The sequence below is a fragment of the Anolis sagrei genome, chromosome 5, assembly GCF_037176765.1.
Source record: "Anolis sagrei isolate rAnoSag1 chromosome 5, rAnoSag1.mat, whole genome shotgun sequence".
Lineage (NCBI taxonomy): Eukaryota > Metazoa > Chordata > Lepidosauria > Squamata > Dactyloidae > Anolis > Anolis sagrei.
The window spans coordinates 160240258-160263524 of NC_090025.1; the positions used below are offsets into that span (position 1 = coordinate 160240258).

Genomic DNA, 23267 nt, shown 5'->3' on the forward strand with positions numbered 1-23267 from the left:
AAGGAAATTAGATCAGCTCCCTCATTCTTAATGTTTCAGAGACAAGTTAAGACATGGTTATACGAGCAATTGCTTGTACGTTTCCACCAATGCCCTACCTCCTCTATCTTGTTCATGCCCAGCATTATTTTTTAACTTTAATTACATTTGGCCCAGCCATAGATTTTAAATGTATTTTGTGCTATTGTTGAATGTTTATGCTATTTGTGTATGAGATTTATTTTAATTGCTTTGTATTAGTATTTGTATTTTGCTTTGTATTGTGGTTGTTATTGCTTGTATTGATGTATTGTGGGCTCGGCCTCATGTAAGCCACACCGAGTCCCTTGGGAGATGGTAGCGGGGTATAAATAAAGTATTATTATTATTATTATTATTATTATTATTATTATTATTGAATTTGGACAATGTTTTTAACTAGGAGATGTTAACGATAATGATGTTAGTTCTTATTGTTTTATTGTGGTTTTATATTGTCTTAATGCATAATCTGTATTTTGCTATTATATATGCTGACTTGTTGTAAACCGCCTTGAGTTGCCGATAGCCTGAGAAAGGCGGTATACAAGTATAGTAAATAAATAAATAAACTTTGCACTTGGAAATGGAATGAGGATGCTCATATCTAACCTTCACCACAAGTCAATGAGCTACTGATGATTGGCACTGCTCATTCGCTTCCAGTGCCTTCCCGCTGCAAGAAAGTGATACCAACTTCCCCCACGAAAATTCCCTGTGAGAGCTACGTGCCTTGTAACCTTACTTTTCAGATAACCCTCGTATGTTGTGTCACCCAAATGAAATGTTTGGAAAGCTCTGCCTTAGGCTGTGGAAGACTGTCTAGGAAGGTTTACCCTGCTCCCTTTCTGATAAGCTTCCTATTTAGTTTATTTTCTGACAAACTGGCTGGATTATGACATGGTACGGACCCCTTGTTTTAGATGCCATGAGCTATATCTACAAAACAAAAAGATTACTGGATTTAATGTTTAAAATGCTGTAAGTTGCACTGAGTATTTTTTTTTTTTTTTACAGAAAGGCATGGTGAGGATGCCCAAGATATGCTGCTGCTTGGGAACAATGACACAAGTGCCATTCCCTGTTCCATATGTAAAGACAAAAAGTTGGGGGTGGGTGGGGTGAGGGCTGGCAGTTTATTCTTATTTCAACCATGTCAGTGGGTTATTTTTTCTGCTTTATTTGAGAAGAGGCTTACTTTAAGCCAGTGGTTCCCAACAAGGACCACTTGACCAGGGACTGCTCTCCAACATTAGTACCAAAAGGGTTACAAATCAGTTTTTGGTCAACTTTAGATTCAGTTTGGTTATTTGGTGTGCTGATTCAGAACATTGCATTGTATAGACCACATTAGTCGCCTGAGTCACCTGCGGGCTGATATGGGCGGGATATAAGTGATGTAAATAAATGATGTAAATAAATTAGCTCTAGTTTCTGATACAGAACATATGCCATCCAGTAATCACCATCTGTTTACCCACAGAAAACCATATTTAATAAACTTCAGCACTGTAAGAGGGTTTTGTGAGACCAGTCAGTCGCTCTCGTTGCAACGGTGTAGTAACTGTGAGGCCGTGGACCATATTTTAGTTTTTGCGGACCACTAGTGGTCCACAGACCACAGGTTGAGAACCACTGCTTTAATGGTTCCAAAATCATGTCTCCACTTCCTGCCAGCTCACGAAACCCAATGCTCCAGCTGAGGTAGACTAAGCCCCTCAGCAAGATAGCAGAACAAAAAAAATAATTAAGACCATATAGTTAATGTCAGGCTTCCCAAATGAAGCTGGATTTCTAGGAAGGCACTGCCAGAAAAATGTGGTTTTTGAGTGCTAATTTAACAGGCTTGTGAAGGAAAAACACCACCTTTTTTCAATATTGCAGTTGTATTTTTCTGTGTCAAATTTGGGGGGTGGGGAAACATACAACACATAGTTCTTTCACAATACCATTCCTTATTGCATCACAGTGGGTTAAAGTACTGAGCTGCTGAACTTGCTGACCAAAATGTCACAGGTTCGAATCCGGGGAGCGGCAGGAGCTCCTACTGTTAGTCCCAACTTCTGCCAACCTAGCAGTTTGACAACATGCAAATGTGAGTAGATCAATAGGTACCACTCCAGTGGGAAGGTAACAGCACTCCATTCAGTCATGCTGACCACATGACCTTGGAGGTGTCAACAGAAAACGCTGGCTCTTCGGCTTAGAAACGGAGATGAGAACCAACCCCCAGAGTTGAACACGACTGGACTTAATGTCAGGGGAAAACCTTTACCTTTACCTTTATTACAGTTATCCTTTCACATTTCTGGTTTTGAAATTGTTGATTTGATTATTCAGTGATTTGTTTAAAAGTATTCAGGTTGTTTGGTTGGACTCTATGTCCAAACCCCTACAGTCATGCTGGAGGATGTAGAGATTTCTAGAGAGACCATCTCTTTAGGGCTCTCTGGTCCTCCTTTGCATTTCTATGGCCAGTGTCCAGTAGAAGTTTTTTTCCCATGTCAGGAGTGACTTGAGAAATTGCAAGTTGCTTCTGGTGTGAGAGAATTGGCTGTCTGCAAGGACATTGCCCAGGGGACACCCAGATGTTTTCGACGTTTTACCATACTTGTGGGAGGCTTCTCTCATGTCCCCGCATGGGGAGCTGGAGCTGGCAGAGGGAGCTCATTGGCACTCTCCCCAGATTCGAACCTCCTACCTGTTGGTCTTCAGTTCTGCCAGCACAAGGGTTTAACCCATTGTGCCACCAGGGGCTCTCGCTTAAAGAGCTGAGGGGGGAAAGGAAAGGTCCTGAGGCTGTTAGGAATTGTGGGAATTGAAGTCCAAAGCACTTGGAGGGCCCAGATTTGCCCATGCCTGATCTATAGTCTATGCCAGTGTTTCTCAACCTTCCTCATGCTGCGACCCCTTAATACAGTTCCTCATGTTGTGGTGACCCCCAACCATAACATTATGTTTGTTGCTACTTCATAACTGTAATTTTGCTACTGTTATGAATTGTAATGTAAATATCTGATATGCAGGCTGTATTTTCATTCACTGGGCCAAATTTGGCACAAATACCCAATATGCCCAAAATTGGAATACTGGTGGGATTGGAGGAATGGGACTGATTTTGTCATTTGGGAGTTGTAGTTGCTGGGATTTAGAATTAACCTACAATCAAAGAGACTTCTGAACTCCACCAACGATGGAATTGAACCAAATTTGGCACACAGAGCTTCCATGACCAACAGAAAATACTGGAAGGGTTTGGTGGGCATTGACCTTGAGTTTGGGAGTTGTAGTTCACCTACATCCAGAGAGCACCTTGGACTCAAACAACGATGGATCTGGACCAAAATTGGCACAGATCCTCAATATGCCCAAATGTGAACACTGGTGCAGTCTGAGGAAAATAAACCCTGACATTTGGACGTTGTTGTTCCTGGGCTTTATATTTCACCTACAAAGAGCGTCCTGAACCCCACCAACAATAGAATTGGGCCAAACTTCCCACACAGAACCCCCATGACCAACAGAAAATACTGTGTTTTCTGATGGTCTTTGACGACCCCTCTGACACCCCCTTCATAACTCCCATGGTGTCCCGACCCCCAGATTGAGAAACGCTGGTCTATGTACTCTCAGTTGTGCAAGGCTTGTGACCTGCCATCCCTGATTCAAGCTCCTCATCACAGACTTAGGCATGAAAGCTTCATCTTCCAATTTCATAGAATCCCATTCCCTACCCATCCTTCCGCCTTTTTTTTGCATCCAGAGCCATGCCTCTGACCTCACTCCCCTTGAAGGCTTGCCTTTGGGCCACGGCGCGCGACGCTGGACTCAAAGTAGCGCGTGCCGGGAAGACCGCTCGCTCCCACTCCCCCCCCCCCCGCCCCGTTTTGCCTCCTCGAGCGCAAGCCCGCCCTGCAGTGCGCATGCGCGGGGGAAATCCATCTCTGTTTTGTGCTGCTCTCTCTCGCCTTTCAGGACTTTCTCTCCAGAATTCAAGTCCTCACTTTCTTACTGATGTGTTATTGTTAGACTTACCAGTACCAATTGCAAGCTGGGTGAGGAGGTACTAACTGCAAAACCAAAAAATAAAAATAAAATAAAAACTTGCAAAGATCAAAAAAGAGGGGGGAAGCTTCCCAAAATGTCCCTCTTCTTTCCTGGAAACTTTCAGGGAGCTCCAAAAAGAGGGAAGCCAGCAGGGGGACCCAAAGCCAGCGGTGGAGTAAGTATGCACATCCCTTTCCTTTCTTTTCCTTGAAGAAAATCCCTTTGTTTCTCCGGGCATCTTTAAGAAAATAGGGAGAGGGAGCGAAAATCAATCTATCTTTCTATCTATCTATCGACTATCTAAATACAGGACATGCTATATACAGGAAGGCAGAAAACGTGTACACACACACACACACATATTGCACGTACATTTTCTGCATTCCTGTATATAGGATGTTTCCCTCCCCCAATGCAAAAGTTTTTTGTAGCGATGCTGATCATTTGAAGGCTAAATAAATAAATACGCGTATATTAGAGAATAAATGTGATACTAACGATTTAATTAAGAGTTGCATATTCCCTTTTCAATTTGCAGTTTTATGCAAAGTATTCAAAGAGTCCATTTTCGAAGCCCGGAGTTGCAGAGCTCACTTACTTTCTTCCAAAAGTTTCAACTGGAGTTTTTGTTCAACTCTTGGAATATCTAATCCTATGAAGGATGCATGCATTTGGGAGGAAGAAGGGGGGGGGGATGCAACAAAATAAACTTTTCAGGATTATAAACTGTTAAGTGTATCGATATTTTTTAAAAAAGGGAAAAATTAAAATAAAGTCCAACACGGTTAAGAGTGGATTCCCCCCAAAAACAATTGCAGAAAGGAAATAAATCCAGAATTATAGAACGTTAATGTAAACACTCTTCGAAAAGAATTGCAAGTAAATAAATAAAATACAGAATATTATAGGATGTTAAAAGTGGATATATTTTTGGAATATCCTGCATATATGTATATTGAGTGGAACTACTTTTTGCAAACTTTGCCCAAACTTTTTGATTTACGACAGGCATGGGCAAACTGTGGCCCTCCAGGTGTTTTGGAATTCAACTCCCACAATTCCTAACAGCCTACCAGATATTAGGAATTGTAGGAGTTGAAGTCCAAAACACCTGGAGGGCCAAAGTTTGCCCATGCCTGCTTTACAAGCTGATCCCTCCTTGGCTGAGTACTTGCATTTTTTTTGTGCTTTTTGGTAAATGCAGACAAAGGAAGAGAGGGAATTTGGAAGCTTTTTCAGAGGTCCAACACAGTGAAAAGGCAGACAAAGGGTGCATCCACATTGTAGAATTAATGCAATTCGACACCACTTTAACTGCCTTCCTTGGCTCAATGCTGTAGAATCCTGGGAGTTGTGGTTTAGTGAGGGACCAGCACTCTGGCAAAGAAGGCTAAAGATGGCATAAAACTAAAACTCCCAGGATTACATACTACTGAACCTTGTTAGTTAACAGTGATGTCAAACTGTATTAATTCTACAGTGTAGATGCACCCAGATAGCTTCACAACCAAGGAGTGGGCATCAGATCAGCAGGAGGGGGTCTGTGGCTGCAGGAACCATTGTTTGGAAAGCGTATCTCTCTCTTTCTCCCCCCTCCTTTTTCTGGAGGAAATATTTGATGTTAGTTACCCAGGCCTGTTTCAAATGGGTTGTCTGAGTCACACAGCGAATGAAGGAAACAGTGGCTAACCTCAAAGGCGTCTTTTCTTTCTCTCTCTCTTTGTAATAGCTCCAGGAGATGCACTGCAGGAATGGTTAAATAAGAACAGATGTTGGCTTTGCAGGCTGTACCTACAGACCAGCCTTGGCTGCAAAGCTTTGTAGGCAACTCACACCAATTCTGACTCCAAATCTAGAAAATTCAAATGGACTTCATTTGAATGGCTCTCTTATAGCTTGTTCCTGACACGTTTACTTGGGATGACTCTCTTTGTTCAGTGGGATCTGCATGGCGAAGTAAGTGCTCATGAAATTAGGTGTTTTTTAATGTGTGGGAAGTAATCAATCATGGGTATTAAAACTTGAGAACATAACTGTATTCCAAAGGTGCATCTGCACAGTAGAATTAATGCAGTTTAACACTACTTTTACTGCTATGGCTCCATGCTGTGGAATCCTAGGATTTGTAGTTTGGTGAGGCACCAGCATTCTAAAGACCTTGCAAAACTGAAACTCCCATGATTCCACAGTGTTGAGCAATGGTAGTTAAAGTCCTCACATGAATTCTACAAGTGAGGGTCAGTACTGGGAACTGTCACTTCTTGCCTACATGGGAAGACCAGTTCTCTGCAGAGCCTAGTAAAGTTCCTTTTCCAGACTGGTTAAGACTCCTAACACTGGTTTTCAAAGGTTGTCATCTCAGTAATCCTTTATTACATAATCAGAAAAAAATGTGGGTGGAATAACATTGTAAGTCATTACAATGCTTAGCATAATTGTATCTTAAAATGCAGAAGAATCTGGTTTGGTGTTGATAGACTTGTTCTCACTTGTGTGTTGATGCAACAGTGTGGCAGCATTTGATCCAGAAGGGAAGTAATACTAATGACTGTACAGGTAAATTTTCTATGAAATGGAAAATGGTTTCTCCCTATGTAGATACTGACATTTGGATATAATCTTATTCAGTTCCTTAAAATACGCCATTTTGATTTTATCTTCTGTCTCAAATGGTGCTTTACACCCATAAGTAAATATTAGAAATATAGTAGATGGTTGCTTTTTTCAGATAATGCAAAAAAAATAAATAAATCCTAAAACTGCTTGGGGGAGTCTTTGGATTTAATTTTCAATCAGTTCCACACATTAGCATTCAATCTTCCTGTAGTTGCATATAGCTTTAAAATAATTGAACATTTTGATCAAAAAGTGATAATTGTATGCTATCTTTAACCTCTTTTTCATTTCACGACCAGGCAGTAATAAGCTGTGAAGTATACTTGTATTCTTAAAAGTAACTGTAGTTTTGCAAAACTTGCGTCAATCAGAACATACATTAAATAAACAATTGCCTTTGATGAAGAATTGCCTATAATTTATACCAGTGGTTCCCAACCTTTAGTTCTCCAGGTGTTTTAGATTTCAACTCCCACAATTCCTAACAGCTGGTAAGATGGTTGGGATTTCTGGGAGTTGAAGTCCAAAACCCCTGGAACCACTGATTTAAACTAAGAGACAAAATCTGCTAATCTTGTGTGCTGCATTCTCATATATTCTCATAATGTTCTATCTTTTTAAAAATAATTTTATTGTTTTATAGTGTATATAGGAAACAAAACAAATGAAAAAAAGAAAAATATATGCAAAAGATGCTCGTTAAACATATGAAAAATCAGACTTGGCTATACAGTTAAATATACCTTAACATTTCTTAACATTTCTCTATCCTCACACGCATGAACCCCACCCCATGATTCCTCAAAAAAGGATCACACAACGAACCCATATATCTTCTTTCATTAAATCTCCTTTGTGGCAATCTTCAAGTTTACCTTTGTCTTCTTTTCCAGATATCCAAGTGCCAGCCACCATTTGTTTGCAAATTCTTCATTATTTCCTCCTCTGCTGCTATTTGTCAGCTTCTTTCTTCTATCATACTATTGCATTGTAACCTACCTCCAGGATTGCTGCGCTCCTGTTTTTCAAACTGATGTCTGTGGGATAAAATGATAGTCAAAGAATCTGAAAGAATGTTGTTTTAGGAGAAGCTCTGCTTTTATCTTATCTTTGAAGCTCAGAACACCTCATGTTAAAACTGATTGGATTGTTCAGAACAGATATGGCACATGACTTCATGGACTAAGATGAGTGCCTTATCCAAGACTGGATGGCTAGTGGTTATAGTTTTATTGTGTCAGAAGGGACTTTAGAAACTGCAAGTCACTTCTGGTGTGAGAGAATTGGCCGTCTGCAGAGACTTTGCCCAGGGGACGCTTGGATGGGTTACCATCCTGTGGGAGGCTTCTGACATGCCCCCTCATGGGAAACTGGAGCTGACAATTGGGAGCTCACTCTGTCTTGTGGATTTGAACTGCCGACCTTCATGTCAGCAGTTCAGCCTTCACCAGGCTTTAACCGACAACTCCCAGAAATCCCAGCCAGTTTACCAGCTGTTAGGATTTCTGGGAGTTGAAGGCCAAAACATCTGGGGACCCACAGGTTGATAACCACTTGTTTAACTCATTGCACCACTGCAGTTATAATAATGCTTATGTTTGAAATCAAATGGCTGAACATATTGAAACATTGTAAAATACAATTTCTTGATCATATATAATTCTCTCCCAATATTCTAAATAGATACACACTAATTGAAGGGGGAAACCCCTTCCACATTTGAAGGTGGTTCCTTCCCCCAACCCTCTTTGTAAAACACTGATCTTACCTATAATACATTTTTTCTATTGGTTTAAAGACATGCTGGCATCCTCTTCAGTCTTTTTGGAGAGATTACAGTCTGTTAACAGGAAGACACTTTAGTATGGATTTGAGTCAGCATACTTCCAAGAACTGCTTTCAAGGTACCTGATAATGCATTCTCTGAAAAACTAGCTGTGTTAGGCTAAAATCTTGTTGGCTAGTTCCAACTAAAGTAGTTCATTGGATCGGTTGTTGAATGGTGAGTAAGCTTCTTCTCATAGAAGTAACTATACGATATTAGGTCACTGTAGCCAAAATAACAGAATCTTAGGATACCTTAAAGCCTAGGAATGATTTTGTGGACTAGAGTCAATTTCAGCAGATGCAGCTGATGAAGTGTACTCAAAAGTTTTTTTTATTATTTCAGTAGCCTGTATCCCTCCATTATTCAAGTATTTACTATCTGCTTTACAGCCGTTTATGGAATGTCTTCTTGTTTACACAAAAAGACAGAGGTATATGTTTAATTTGGGAACTTGGGAGAGGTTTCCGTTTGAAATCCAAAGTACTTCCATATTTGTAATATTTAGTGATGGCTGAGTTTCTTATAGACCTCACTTTTTTGGGAAATATGGGAGTGAAAATCGCTGCAGAGCAGTTCCAGGTAGGTAATTCAATGGTAAGGTGGACTTAACAGGTCCAGGTTATTTGACAGGGGACATCAGTGGTGCTATGTTTACAGTTTGCATATGGCCTTTTATGGAATTTTAATGTTTAATGTTTCAACATTATACATTGTTTAATCACTTTTAAAATAACTCTTATAGTTAAACTGTTATTAATTACTTTGTATCATTTTAATCTGTTGTTTTTCAATATTGTATGTTGTTAGCTACCTTGAATCTATTGGAAGAAAGATGGAATGTGCCGTAAATTAATAAAATAATAAATAAATAAATCCACAAATGTTTAGATCCTTTTGTGTGTTAGATTTTACAATGTCCAAAGATTTTTCACTGTTTTGCTAATGTGCTTCTTACTCTTCCACCTTATTACTTGTCTTTTATTTATTTATTTAGTGTTTGTAGTTGCTTCTTAGTCTACACAATGTAGATTATCAAACACAATTTGAATATAGCACACTTGTTTTTGTATGTATATAATCTAGGAATTGTCAAGTTGAATTTGAATGACCCAGTTAGATGAGTTTTCTCCTTGTGTCTTCTGTAGGAGGTTTATTTTGTTGAAGAGCAAATTGCCATGCAGAGTCCCAGTTCATATATAGTTTTCTCCATACCCATTTTCTTCTGCAATGGGAACTGATTTCTTAGGGCCCTTCCTCACAGGCCCTATATCCCAGAATCTGATCCCAGGTTTCCTGCTTTAAACTGGATTATATGAGACCACACTGACAAAAAAATCTAGGATCAGATCCTGGGATATAGGGCCTGTCTGGAAGGGCCCACAGTTTAATACTATATGCATTTAACTCAGTAACAAGACTGATGAAGCCCACTTTAGGTATGTAGGCGTTGGATAGCAAGCTTAGTTCTTTGCATAATTTAGAGGTGAAAATATGTTTCAAAATAAACTTTAAAGACCCAACCTCATCATTTCCAGATGAAAATGCTTATTTGCTCACAAAAAAGTGATGTTAAGCTGCTCTGGTTTGTAGATATTGACTGCAAATTGAAATCGTTTGAAAGGCTTTCAAGGAAGGAGCCAAGCTCTATCAAGCTCTAGCGAAGCCATCTTTTCTCCTGAGGCATCACGAGAGCATTCCTAAAACGTAATAAGCATTCTCTAGGAGCTTGAATTAGGCTACTGGACTAGATGATCTGATGTAGGAAAACTTTTATTTGTGCTTGAAATGTTTATTGTCTTCATAAGAATCCAGTCCCTATGATGTTATTTAATTTTAGAGCACGATTAATATGCTGGCTTTGTTTCTCTTTGATTTATGTTGCTACTTGAACACTTAATGCCCAAAGGCTATGTATAAGATTTGTCTTTTTGTGTTCTGAAGTTTGTTTTACTGGATGGTTGACTTGAATAGGTAAATCTTGTCTTTATGTCTGTTTTATAGCAGATTTTAAATCTCTCGCATTCTGTCTCAGCTCTGTATGGTCAGTATCATTTCCTGTATTTGAAGCTTGTAGACATAGCTTACTTAATGTGGTTTAAGTAATCTTTTCTGAGAATTTTTTTTTATCTGTGTTTATTCTCCAGAGCAAATAATTGCTTTTCCTGATCAAGTCCATCTAACCCAGTGCTCTTATTTACAACAGTAGCTAATCAAATGATTGTGGGCGAAGGGACCCTGGAGCATCTTTGAGACTAATCAAGAGAAAAAAATGGTAGCACGAGTAGACTTGGTCTACTTCATCAAATACATAGAGACAAGTAATAAAAATAGTAATAGGAGAAACCCCAGGGGCTATCCAGTCCAACCCCCTTCTGCCATGCAGTAAAAGCACAATCAAAGCACCCCCAACAGATTGCCACCCAGCCTTTGTAACAACAACAACAACAACAATAGAAGAAGAAACCCCAGGGGCCATCCATTTCAACTCCTTTCTACCATGCAGGAAAGGCATAATCTAAGCATCCCCTGGGTGGTGAGAGGGAAATAGCCTTTTGGAAGCAAGCAAGGCAAGGAGGAAAGTATCTGGGTAGCGAGGAAGGCGAGGAAAAAAGGCTTTTGGTGGCAAGGAAGGTGGGAGGGGGAGGAGCAGGAAAGAGGAGGGAAAGCTTGGAGGGGGAGGTAAACACAGAGTCCCTCAGTATGCTTTATGGAGCCGCAAGGGCTCCTCAGAGCACACTTGAAGAACCGCTACTCTAGCTGAATGGGAGAAAGCAAAGACAACATAAGAACCAAACTATGCAAACAACACTTCTATAAGCTAAGGGATGGTTTTGAAAAAGGTAGAACCTATAACATATTCTTGTAAAAACTCCTGAAAGGAAACCTGAGAGTTATTTTTTGGTTTCACCCTTGATAAAAATATCACGGCTGCCTTTCTGGATGACGTCATCTGTGTCTTTATGATATACCATACAGAACCATTATCCTACAACTCAGGGTTTGTTACATATAGTATTTATGACTTGCCACATGACTCGTGGCAGTTCTTGGGTTCCTCTAGAACTGGCAATTTATGAATCATCTTGTTTGCTTATTTTTGAGGCAATGCTAAAAGAATTGAGGCTGTTATCCATATCAACTAACTGGGAAGAAAACAATTTGAATTCTAAAATGCAATTGCCATTCCTAGACATCTTTTTGTTACAGTTTCCAGGAACATCTTAAGTTGCAAAGCAATTTCTAATAACAGTTTCTGGGTGAAAATAGGGCAGTGCTCTGAAACACTTGTGGATCTTATGAAAGGGAGTGAAGTCATGCAATAATGCTCCCCAGTTTTCTTGTTTCTTGTAGCTTTAGTTTGACCTGTTGCTTCTAGCTTTTATATGCCTTTGCTTACCTTAACTTAATCTTTCTCTTTTGCTGATGTAATAGTCCTTAACCTCTCATTTATATTCTTTTTCCCAGGGCTGAAGATAGTGATAGCTTGAAATAGCATATTCCTCTGATCCATGGGTTCTTCTCTGAGAGTCGATCAAAGTGGGGAAGACAGATGAACAAACTCAACAACTTTTCTTCTGCACAGACACAGTATCAAGACCCTCATCTCACCCTGACAAAAAGCAGATTGTTATCTCGCTACCAGACATTTCGTGATGATGAGTGGGAAGTTGTGGAGCGCACACTCAGCCTCCTGCAGGCCAGTAGGTTTTACTGGGGGGCCTTGTCTGTGCAGGAGGCTCATGCTAGATTACTGCAAGAACCAGTGGGGACCTATCTTTTGCGAGACAGCTCTCAGGGAAATTGCCTCTTCAGTCTCAGTGTTCGCATACCATCTGGACCTGTCAGCCTCCGGATCTCTTTCCAGAAGGGTTACTTTTGGCTGAAGCATTGGTTCTCAGACTGTGTGGTAAGGCTTCTTGACTTGGTGGTGGCAGGAGCCAGGACCACCCCTCTCTACTGTGATGAACTGGGAAAAGTCCGTCTAGTGTTTTCTGAGCCTCTCTGCAGGGACTTCAGGGTGGTACCCATGCTGCAGGAGCTCTGCCGTAAAACCTTAATCGCTTCTGGTTTCCTCGGACACAGCAGTCCTTGGAATCTTCTTCCCTGTTGGGAACAGACAAATAGCAAAGACTGTGTGTGGAAGAAAAAAGTATGAAAGTGCCAACAATGCCAATATGCTAAATAAATATGACATTATTTTAACTGTTTTCTTAGAAGCTCCTTTAAACAGCTACCCATGAATAATTCTTTTTATAGGATAAAGTTGAATGTTCCCTGACTTCTAGATAATTTCTTTTCCTTGGCAGCTTGTTCCATATTTGAATTCAGCCAATATTATACTGAGCAAGAGGAACAACGCCGTTCAATGTTCTTGATGCCTTAGCCAATACCCATGAGTCTTTCCTGATGAAATATTTAGTTCTATTTTAGTGATTAATGCTGCAGTATTGCTTGTTTGGAGATTGAATGTTGATCTGTGGATCTGAAGAGATACGGGTCTGTGTATGTGGGATGGGTGTGAAATATAGACAGACAACTTTATTTTCAATAATGCACAGAATTAATTACAGTACTTGAAAAATGCATAGTCTCTTTCACTCCTGCCTATACAGAGATATATTAGTGATAAAATTCCATTCATTCTGCATTCTATTTGCTGGATATGGCTTGTCTTATCAGCAGAAGAAAAGCCAATATGTAGTGACCAATTGGGGCCTCTTCCACACAACTGAATAAAATCCCACATTATCTGCTTTGAGCTGGAATATAAGGCAGTGTGGACCCAGATAACCCAGTTCAAAGCAGATATTGTGGGATTTCCTGTCTTGATATTCTGGGAGACCTTCCACACAGCCCTCTATCCCAGAATATAAAGGCAGAAAATTCCACATTATCTGAGTGTGGACTCAGATAACCCAGTTCAAAGCAGATATTGTGGGATTTCCTGTCTTGATATTCTGGGATACTGGGCTGTATGGAAGAGCCCTGGGACTTGGGAGAACTAGGATCTAATCTGCACTTTGCCAAAGGACATACCAGGTGACCTTTGGTTAGTAATTCTCTAATTCTCTTTCAACCAGGCCCACCTCGCAGCACTATTGTAGGGGGAAAGGGAGAGAGACAGCCGTACATGCTGCCCTGTGTTCATGGGAGGAAGTATCAGTACTATTGTACTATTTATACAATAGTACTGATACTGTGGTCAGCATTCATATCTTTGTTGGGGGGGGGGGTCAACTAAAATCTTACAAAATAGAAAGCTAGCTCCTGAGTTTTCTTGAACTAGTAATCAAGCTATATATCAAGGAAAGCAGGAGCTGGAAGAGGTGGTAGGTGGAGACAAAATGTTTTGAAGTAAGTAGCCACGTTTCATGTATCACCCTATATTAAATTTCCAATCAAGTTATTGAGTAGGCTGTACAAAAGTAGAGGAAATTGGAACCACCCCAGTATAAATTAATAATGGGCACATTGACAGTGATTAAAAAGACCAGAAACGCACAGGTTTTGTTCCTGTTATTTCCAATTTTATTTTGGAGATCCATATGCACCTTTTTTGCCAAAAATAATTTCCATCAGCTCCTAGTACTATCAGATTCTTTTTATAACAGTCCCCAAGGCCAGGCTATTTTAATCCAGTATAAAATAACAAAATCTAGGACTTCCCTATCAGTCTGGATATGCCCGAAATGAGGCACAGGAGCATGTGTTTATGTACCTATTCATTGTCTTATAATTTTTAATCCATATGTGTGTGTGTGTATTGTCCTCCTCTTTTGTGTTTTCAATTGTTTCCAAATTTATGATTGTAAGATGACCTACCATAAGGTTTTCCTGGTAGATTTGTTCAGAGCGGGTTTGCCATTGCCTTCCTCTGAAGCTGAGAGAGTGTGACTTGCCCAAGGTCACTCAGTGCCTTTTCATGGCTGAGTAGTGGTTTGAGACCTGGTCTCCTGAATCACACTGGCTCCAAAGAAGGTGTTACAAATGTTTATCATGTGACTTAGTCAATCTGCAATAACAGAGAACCCTCTATTTTTTTTTATTTTTACCTGTAATGTATTTTATTCCCAACATAAATGCCCTGAGGAGCACGAACTATATTCCCTCGGCTCACATAACTCAAGTATACACTCAATAAATTTTCTGATTCTCAAAATTCAGTATACACGCTATAAATGTTCTGGTTCTCAAAAAAGGAGAGAAAGGAGACTGGGGCAGCATCGCACTATCATATTTTTCAAGCAAGATTTTTATCATATACGGAGCAAAAATTGCCAGATGTTCAAACTGGGTTGAGAAAAGGAAGAGGCTAATAAGGATCATATTACAAGCATATGTTGATAATAGAATGTATCAGACAATATTAGAAGAATACGTATTTCTTCTGCGTGGTACTGTGAAATCCACACCTGTGGTATTTCCCTGCGTCCACGCAGCTGACTCGGATCTTTCTTGAAAGCTTTTCCTAATTAGGGACTCCAGCCCCGCCCATCTACTCCTAATAAAGCCAGGCAGCGGGGCTTGGAGCCTTAATTCCTTTTGTCCGCGAAAGCAGCAACAACTCGGTGTTCTCTCCTAAAACAACTATTGGTTTGACTCAAGGACTCCAGTTTGACTACTCTAACAGACAGCAATTCCAACTTTTGTTCTGGGACCTTTGTTTATCCTATTTAGGCTAGTGGGAGGACAAACCCACTCCCTCCCTCTTAAAAAAAAAATGCCGTGTCCTCTGAGGCGCAGGCTTTTTTGCCTTTGGCAATGGGCAGTAACTTACCTTCTTTTTCTTCTGTTCCCCTCGCTCAGAAAGCAGGAGGGAAGAAGATTTTTACCAGCCTACCACCCCTTACAGACCCAGGAACTGGTAGAGCTTGTGGCAACAAACTGCCACTGTGGCTTTGTGCCAATAACTTTGTTTTGGGTTGCAGCCACGCCTCTCAGCTGTCTCTGTTTTTTAAGGACAGCTTGCTCTCACTGCCCGTGCTTTCTCTGCCCCATTTACCCCAGCAGGCAGTGGACGCTGCAACGATCTCTGCCATGCTTTTGCCCCCCTCAGGGGAGGGGAGGCTCAAGGCAGCCACGCCACCTGTGTGAGTGATGGCTAGCCAAGGCTTGCCTCCACGCCCATGGCATATAACGCCTTGGAGGGGCCTTTGGGTTGCAACAATTCCTGCCATGTTTTTGCCCCCCTCAGGGGAGGGGAGGCTCAAGGCAGCCACGCCACCTGTGTGAGTGATGGCTAGCCAAGGCTTTGCCTCCACGCCCATGGCATATAACGCCTTGGAGGGGCCTTTGGGTTGCAACAATTCCTGCCATGTTTTTGCCCCCCTCAGGGGAGGGGAGGCTCAAGGCAGCCACGCCACCTGTGTGAGTGATGGCTAGCCAAGGCTTTGCCTCCACGCCCATGGCATATAACGCCTTGGAGGGGCCTTCGGGTTGCAACAATTCCTGCCATGCTTTTGCCCCCCTCAGGGGAGGGGAGGCTCAAGGCAGCCACGCCACCTGTGTGAGTGATGGCTGCCAAGGCTTTGGGTCTAAGCCCATGGAATATAACTCCTTGGAGGGGCCTTCGGGCTACTATCCTCCCTCTGCGTCATGCTGCCTGGGAGCTTCAGTGACGGCTCAGAATGTAAGTACTGTGTCTTTTGGACCCCATCTCCACTTGGCCCATGCCTCAACAGGTAGGTTGCTACTCTTTTGCATAGGCAAACTGCACCCTCCTTTCCTTTTCAAGGATTTGTAGTCCCTTCTTTTGGTTTTCAGGAGTTTATTAAAACTTTTTCCTAAGCTCATTTTGGTGCTTCCTTCAGCTGCAACCAGTCAATGAGTCTGATGTAGATTCTGACTCCTATGAGTAGCAGATTTCTCCTACTCTTGAGGAGGACTTTTCCATCCCAGCTTCCTTAGGGGATGTGTTACCTAATTTTTTTCTCCTTGATTGCTTAGAGGATCTGCTTTTCTCAGTTGAGCAACAGCAGAAACAAGCTCCAAGTACAGTTCTCCCAGTTCTCCCAGCACTTCCATATTCGCTTAAGCTTGGAGAAAAACAAAGGGCAACTCCTGTATCTGTGTCTGGAATTTCTAAGTTTGTAACTGTACTTTACTGCATACGCACCTTTTCAGCAGAGTGGTTAGTTAAGCCTACTAAACTGAACTTTATTGTGGTCAAAGTTGTTTAATCCACTGTGATAAGAAGATCCACCCCACTGCTAGCCTACTTACTTGCATGATTCATTACCATGCTTGTCTGGCAGCCTCTCAGGTAGCTCAGCACCTTCTTTGGATCTTCTTCCCCTACAACATCAACAGATCCCAAGGGCTTTCTGTCAGTAGTATCTCACCTTAGCTTCTCATCACAACGCTACGGCTAAGCACAGCACCAATACAGTACTAAGGTGTTTGCTGCTGTTGCAGCAGCCATCCACCAGCATGTGTAGATCCTCTACCCTCTCCAAAGTAGGCAGAGCAATGGCAGGATAACTGCCCATGGCAGAACATAGCCTGCTTCTAAGTTTGGCTTTTTACCACAATCTAGCCTAGATTGTGGTGGCCAGCCCCTCAGCTTAATTATCCAGGGGTGACAACAAACTAAAGGGAAAGAAGAAGATCAGGGCCAATAGTTTTTTCGCATGCATTTTCTCTTCTTTAATAGCCTCCAACCCTTCAGCTCCAGTTTTTGGAGCTCTACCTCATCATTTTTAGATTCATGGCATTAGATCTCTTCTCACTCATGGGTGTTGGAGATTACAGAGCATGTTTATGCAATTGAATTTTTCAAACTGTCCCCAGTAGGGACTCTACGGGCCACTCCTCCTCCTGTGTTATAGCAGGAGGTAATTACTTGTTTCAAAGGAGCAGTAGCTTCTTTACATCTTTCTATGTTTCCTTCTTTTTCCTTTTCCCCAGCTGTTTTTTGGTTTCCAATAAAGGCAGTGGGCTTTGGCCAGGTTTGGACCTTACAGGATTTTATGCATATATTGCATATTGCAAATTTCAGGTATTGTCATTACCAACCATCCTCCCTCTGTTATCCAGCAAGACATGGTTCAGTAGCATTGATTTGAAGGATGCCTTTTTTCATGTGGTATTAGACCACAAGACGGTAGATTTTTGTCACTTTTTACTAGCAGTCAGGTTTTTTCATTTCAAGTTCTTCATTCTGGTATCTCCACAGCTCCACAGGTGTTACTAAGGAGATGGCTGTATGCTGGCTCATCCCTGGGTGCACGGGGTAGTAGTTTCCCCCTATATTTATGGCTGGTTGCTGGTGCACAGTCCTGTGAGTATCTACAGTGGAACATTCACTTTACTCTCTTTATAGCAGACGCTTGGTCTTTTTATCAACAAGGTAAAATCTCTTCTTCAGCCTATCCAAACAACCAATTCATGGGGCCTGTATTGGACTCTTGGCATGCAAGAGCCTACTTGCTAGAAGACAGGTTTCTGAATCTGCATTCATTAGCTCTTTGAGTCTGGCAGAAGCCATACATCCATGCCAAGGATGTCCAGTGCTTTTTGGGACACATGGCATTCACCACAGCTGCCACTCCTTTCTCCTGTTTGCACCTTCGGCCTCTCCAGAATTGGTTTCTTTGGGCACTTCATCCCATGCAGGATGAGCCCAATGAATGTGTCATTGTCCCTCTAGCCATCCACAGGTCTCTCAACTAGTGGACTCATCGCTCCAATCTCTGTGTGGGCGATGTTAGCAACCGACACTCACCTCAAGGGTCACACCATCCATGGTCCTTAGGCGGCCATAGAGGGCATGGAGCACATCAACTATTTGGAGTTACTCGCAGTACAAATGGCACTGCATCTTATCTCTCATTTGCTCATGGACAGTATTGTCCACCTTACTACCACCACCACGATTGTGATTTGCTTGCCCTCATCATCAGAATCGGGGACTGGTATACCATAACCATCAGTGCCATTCATCAAGAATTCTCTTGCTGGCTCCCTCAGTCAGACAGTTTATACTGACCACTAATGGTCCCTTCATCCTTCCCAGGCATGGGAACTCTTTGTCAGATGGCACACTCCCCTTCTGGACTTGTTTGTCTTTGGAGCACGTCTTGCCTCCACCAGACAGGCTGTTGGGAGATGCCTTCCTCCTGGATTGGACATCCACCCACCTGTACATCTTTCCACTGTTGCCAGTGCTGTCCAGCGTGGTCTCTCGTCTTCAAGCAGAGCAGGTAGATTGCATTCTCATCACGCCATGGTGGCCTCGCCAGCCATGGTTTGTCATTCTGCTCCAACTTGCAGGCAGCTGTTACATTCAGTTGCCACTCAGACCAGACTTGCTGGCTATGAGCAACAGCCCAGTCCCGTACTCCCAGGTCACTCAGTTCCGGTTGACGGCGTGGCAGCTCCAGCCTCAGCCCTCTCTCAACCAGTAAAGGGCATTTTGGACCTTGCCCTGAGCCCTGCCACTAAACATTGTTACATTTGTAAGTGGTATCATTTTTGCATTTTTTCACAAAAGCAAGGGGTTCAGCCTCTGTCTGCTTCCACTTCCCTCCTGGATTTTTTGATCTCTCTGTCAGATTCAGGACTCTCATTATCATTCTTGAAGGTCAATCTGGCAAATATAGATTCGTTTAGAAGCGAGCATTCTCTTCCCTCTCCTTTATCCGATCCTTTTGTAAAGAGATTTCTGCAAGGCTTTAGAAATTTCTGGCCCCAAGTAGGCCTGTGCCCCCCTTGGAGGTTGGAGGTTGTTCTTTTCGCCCTTACGAAACCACCATTTGAGCCAATGGTCACTTCTGACATGTTCCATCTATCATGGAAAACGGCATTTTTAGTGCCTATTACTTTTGCTTGTCGCGCTAGCGAGCTTATGGCTCTTGAGTCGATAGTCCTTACCTGAAATTTCATAAGGATGTCATGCTGGGCACAGACATTTCCTTCTTACCTAAGGCAGCATCATAGTTTCATATGTCTCAGGACATTGTCCTTCCAACCTTATTTCCAAATCCTTCTACTCCCCTGGAGCAGTCTTTGCACCTTCTTGATGTGCGGAGGGCTCTTGCTTTTTATGTCCACCGCACAGCTCCATTACGGAAGTCCCTACGACTTTTTGTTAAGTACCGTAGGGATACTGTGGGCCTTCCTGTTTCTACCCAGAGGTGGCGGCCTGGATAGTTGCAGCTATCCGGCTAGTTTGCGAAATGGCAGGACTGGACTTACCTGTTCAGATCCATGCTCATTCCACTAGAGCATTGGCACCCTCCATGGTTTTTTTGCACAGTGTGCCTCTGCATGATATCTGTCGAGTGGCCATATGGTCAACACCGCATACTTTTGTCTCCCATTATAAATTGGATTTAGCTGCCAAGAAGGAGACGGCTTTTGGGAGAGCAGTACTTTTTTCTGCACTAGCATGACACCCGCCATCCGTGGGACTGCTCGCTAGTCTACCACAGGTGTGGATTTCACAGTACCACGCAGAAGAAAGTAAGGTTGCTTACCTGTAATCATGTTTCTTCTAGTGGTAACTGTGAAATTCACACAACCCGCCCATCCTCCCCACATTCTGTCATGCCTTTTATCTCCGACTGTCTTTCGCGGTACGGAATTAAGGCTCCAAGCCCCGCTGCCTGGCTTTATTAGGAGTAGATGGGCGGGGCTGGAGTCCCTAATTAGGAAAAGCTTTCAAGAAAGATCCGAGTCAGCTGCGTGGACGCAGGGAAATACCACAGGTGTGAATTTCACAGTTACCACTAGAAGAAACATGATTACAGGTAAGCAACCTTACTTTACTGTGTAGATTACACCAAATATTTTGAGTGTTTACATAATGAGAAATTATGGTATGCTCTAAAAGTAATTGATGTTCCACAATGTCTGATGGTCCTATAATTTCACAATCATTATGGACAAGAGGCCACTGGCAGGACAAAGTATGGAGCAACAGAATTGTTTCCATTTGATAATGGAGTTTGGCAAGGATTCACCTTATGACCCCATCTCTTTTATTTTTATGCAAAAAACAAACAAAAAAAAACCCAGAAAGGAGGATTAGACCAGGAGAAGGCATGGAAATTGGGAAAAATAGCACCAGTGATTAAATATATGTAAATGATGCATTATTTGCAGAATTTATTTTTGACTTGGAATTAGTATAGATGGAAGTTAAGGGAGAAAGTTCAAATGTGGTGTTACAGCTGAATATTAGGAAAATAAAAATAATGAACACATTATTTACATAAATTTAAATGGGATTATGATTAAATACATTATTTTTGTTTGCTGAGTAATAATTCATAAATGGAGATGGTAGTTAAGTAGTCAGAAGAAAACTACAGCAACTATGAAAGAACTAGATAAGATACTCAGGGGCAGAGATTCATCACTGAATGCCACTGTCAGAATCATCCATGCTATAGTAATTTGGAAATCTTCATACTGGTGTTTAAGATGGACAGCAAAGAAAGCTGATGGCGAAAAAATCAACACATTTGAAATATGGTGTTGGAGGAGACTTCTACAGATATGATTGCTGAAAAGATGAATGGGTCCTAGCAAAACAGGTCTGAAATCTCACTAGAAACCAAAATGAGTACTATGGATATATCTTGAAATGGCATGACCTGTTAGAAAAGGTAATAATGGTAAGAAAGAAAAAGAGGAAGACCATGTTAGAGATCAAGGAAGCCACAATCCTGAGATTGCAAGATCTGAGCAGAACAACTTAAGTTCTGACCAAGGATCTTGGAGTTTTTTCATTCATATGTGTGAGGAAAATGGGGTCTATCCCAAGGTATTGACCCTTTTGGAAAATAAATATGAAAATTGAATCCATTAGGAAACAAATTCCCTCAGCAGAATGTAGCAGAAGTAATATGCCTCAGTGACTATAGCCTAACCACTTAAAGAAAATATTAGAAAAAGGAAGAGTCCCTGTGAAGTTAGACATTTGAAGTTAAGGACAAAGAAGGCAAGAGTCAGAAAAGGTGAGAGTTTTATATGACCACAGACGTTCCTTGGGTCACATAGCATATTGTAAATAAGACAGTCCAGATAATCAATTATGTTCTACTTTAGAATAATAATAATAATAATAATAATAATAATAATAATAATAATTGTAATAATAGTTTTATTTCTTGCCCACCTCTCCTCACAGCTAGAAGCAGGTTACAGCATTATTAAAACATAAACAAACACAATCATTTTAAAGACTCCATAAAATACATATATTAAGACATATTTCCACAAAACAAAAATTAGGCATCCAGTGTTAAAATTCATCATTAAAAGTGTCTGGGCAGACTTGCTGGAAGAGATAGGTCTTCACTTGTATATTAAATTCCAACAACTGATCCAGCTGTCAGAGCTCTACTGGCAGGTCATTCTACAGTTGTGGAGCGGCCAATGAAAAGGTGCTCTTGGTGATGGTGGCCAGTCAGATTTTGGCTAGTTGGAGTAATTGCCCCCCGCCCCTGCTGCATTTCCCACCCTCAGCTTATACTCAAGTCAATACGTTTTCCCAGTTTTTTTGTGTTAAAATTTGGTGTCCCGGCTTATATTCAGGTCAACTTATACTCCAGTATATACGGTAGCGTAATTTTAATTTAGGTATACGATTAAATATGAGAACTAGAGTATTGATGACTGGTAACTTTCATTTGCAAATTTCTTTATTTCCAAAGAAATGGATGGAAATTGTGTCCCATTCAGATCCAAAATTGATGGAGGGAATATTTAAGCTTAGCTGATGGAGTAAGGCATGGGCCTATATTTGGTCTGACAATGACTACTCCAATTGTATCTAAATCTGAATGTGACCGCACTGCATAGAACCAAAGATGAAAAGGATGGGGTGAGGAGAAATATTTAGCATATGGATTTAAAAAAAGATAAACCGTTATTTTGTTACAAAAAGATCACCCTGAATTTCCATGACTGAAAGAAATAATATAGGTTTATTATAACAACACAGTTAGTGCCTCAAAGACTTCTACACTGGCTGTCATACAGCACCACCTTGTGAGTGTATTTTGCAAGGTCTTTTGGAATATTTTAGATCTATTCCATTTCCACTATCAGAATTTAGGTGAAGCTAGTCTTAGTGCTTGGAATGTCACTTTTTGAAAGCAATCAGTTCCTGTTACACATCACAATGTTTTAAAAGTAACTGGTTACTTTTTACTTGTTAACATGCTAAAACTGTATCTCATTATGTTTTCTGTTACTTTCTGCTATTTTTCTGAGAGGTAAAAGACTGAGTCCTGATAAGAAAATGAAATAAAATTTGAAAAATGCCTCTAAAATGCTTTTGAAAAGTAAGTAGAAATTCTACACCAGTAAAGTTGATCTAGTGCTAGTCATTATATTACTTATGAAATATACCTTTACATTCCCCACTCCATCCTGTCACAACTAGTTACAGGCTATGGTAACTTTCTACATTAAGATTCCAAGTGTTCTGACAGCCACCTTTTAGTCATAAGAGGAACAATTATAATCTTAATTCTAATGTAAACCAGTACAGGCAACTGTATCTGAAAAGGAATACCTTCATGTTCAGATTTGGGGGGTGTTTGTTTTCTTTGATAGACTGGGATTTGATCTTGCAGCATATTCAGTTTGGCTTTTCATTGCTACATGATGCTGAAATGCACCAGACTATGGTGCAGTTGGCCCTTCACATTGGTTTAATCTTTGAATAAGTTGATTATTTGCAGATTTGATTAATACGTTATCTCTAGAAATCTCTATGTACTCCACCACCACTCTATGACCAACC

The 23267-nt window shown here is 41.2% G+C and overlaps 1 long non-coding RNA gene across 4 annotated transcripts; it reads left to right on the forward strand.

Annotated features, from left to right (window-relative positions):
• The first annotated feature begins 3937 nt into the window (after positions 1-3937).
• LOC132776011 (uncharacterized) lies at positions 3938-12065 on the forward strand. 4 transcript variants are annotated; one of them, XR_010910045.1, is made up of 5 exons: positions 3938-4240; positions 5795-6021; positions 8480-8585; positions 10100-10213; positions 11975-12049. It is a non-coding gene; the product is annotated as an uncharacterized lncRNA (long non-coding RNA). The 4 variants fall into 4 exon arrangements; XR_009631578.2 differs by lacking the exon at positions 10100-10213; XR_010910046.1 differs by lacking the exons at positions 10100-10213; positions 11975-12049 and adding an exon at positions 10654-11968.
• The last annotated feature ends 11202 nt before the right edge of the window (positions 12066-23267 follow it).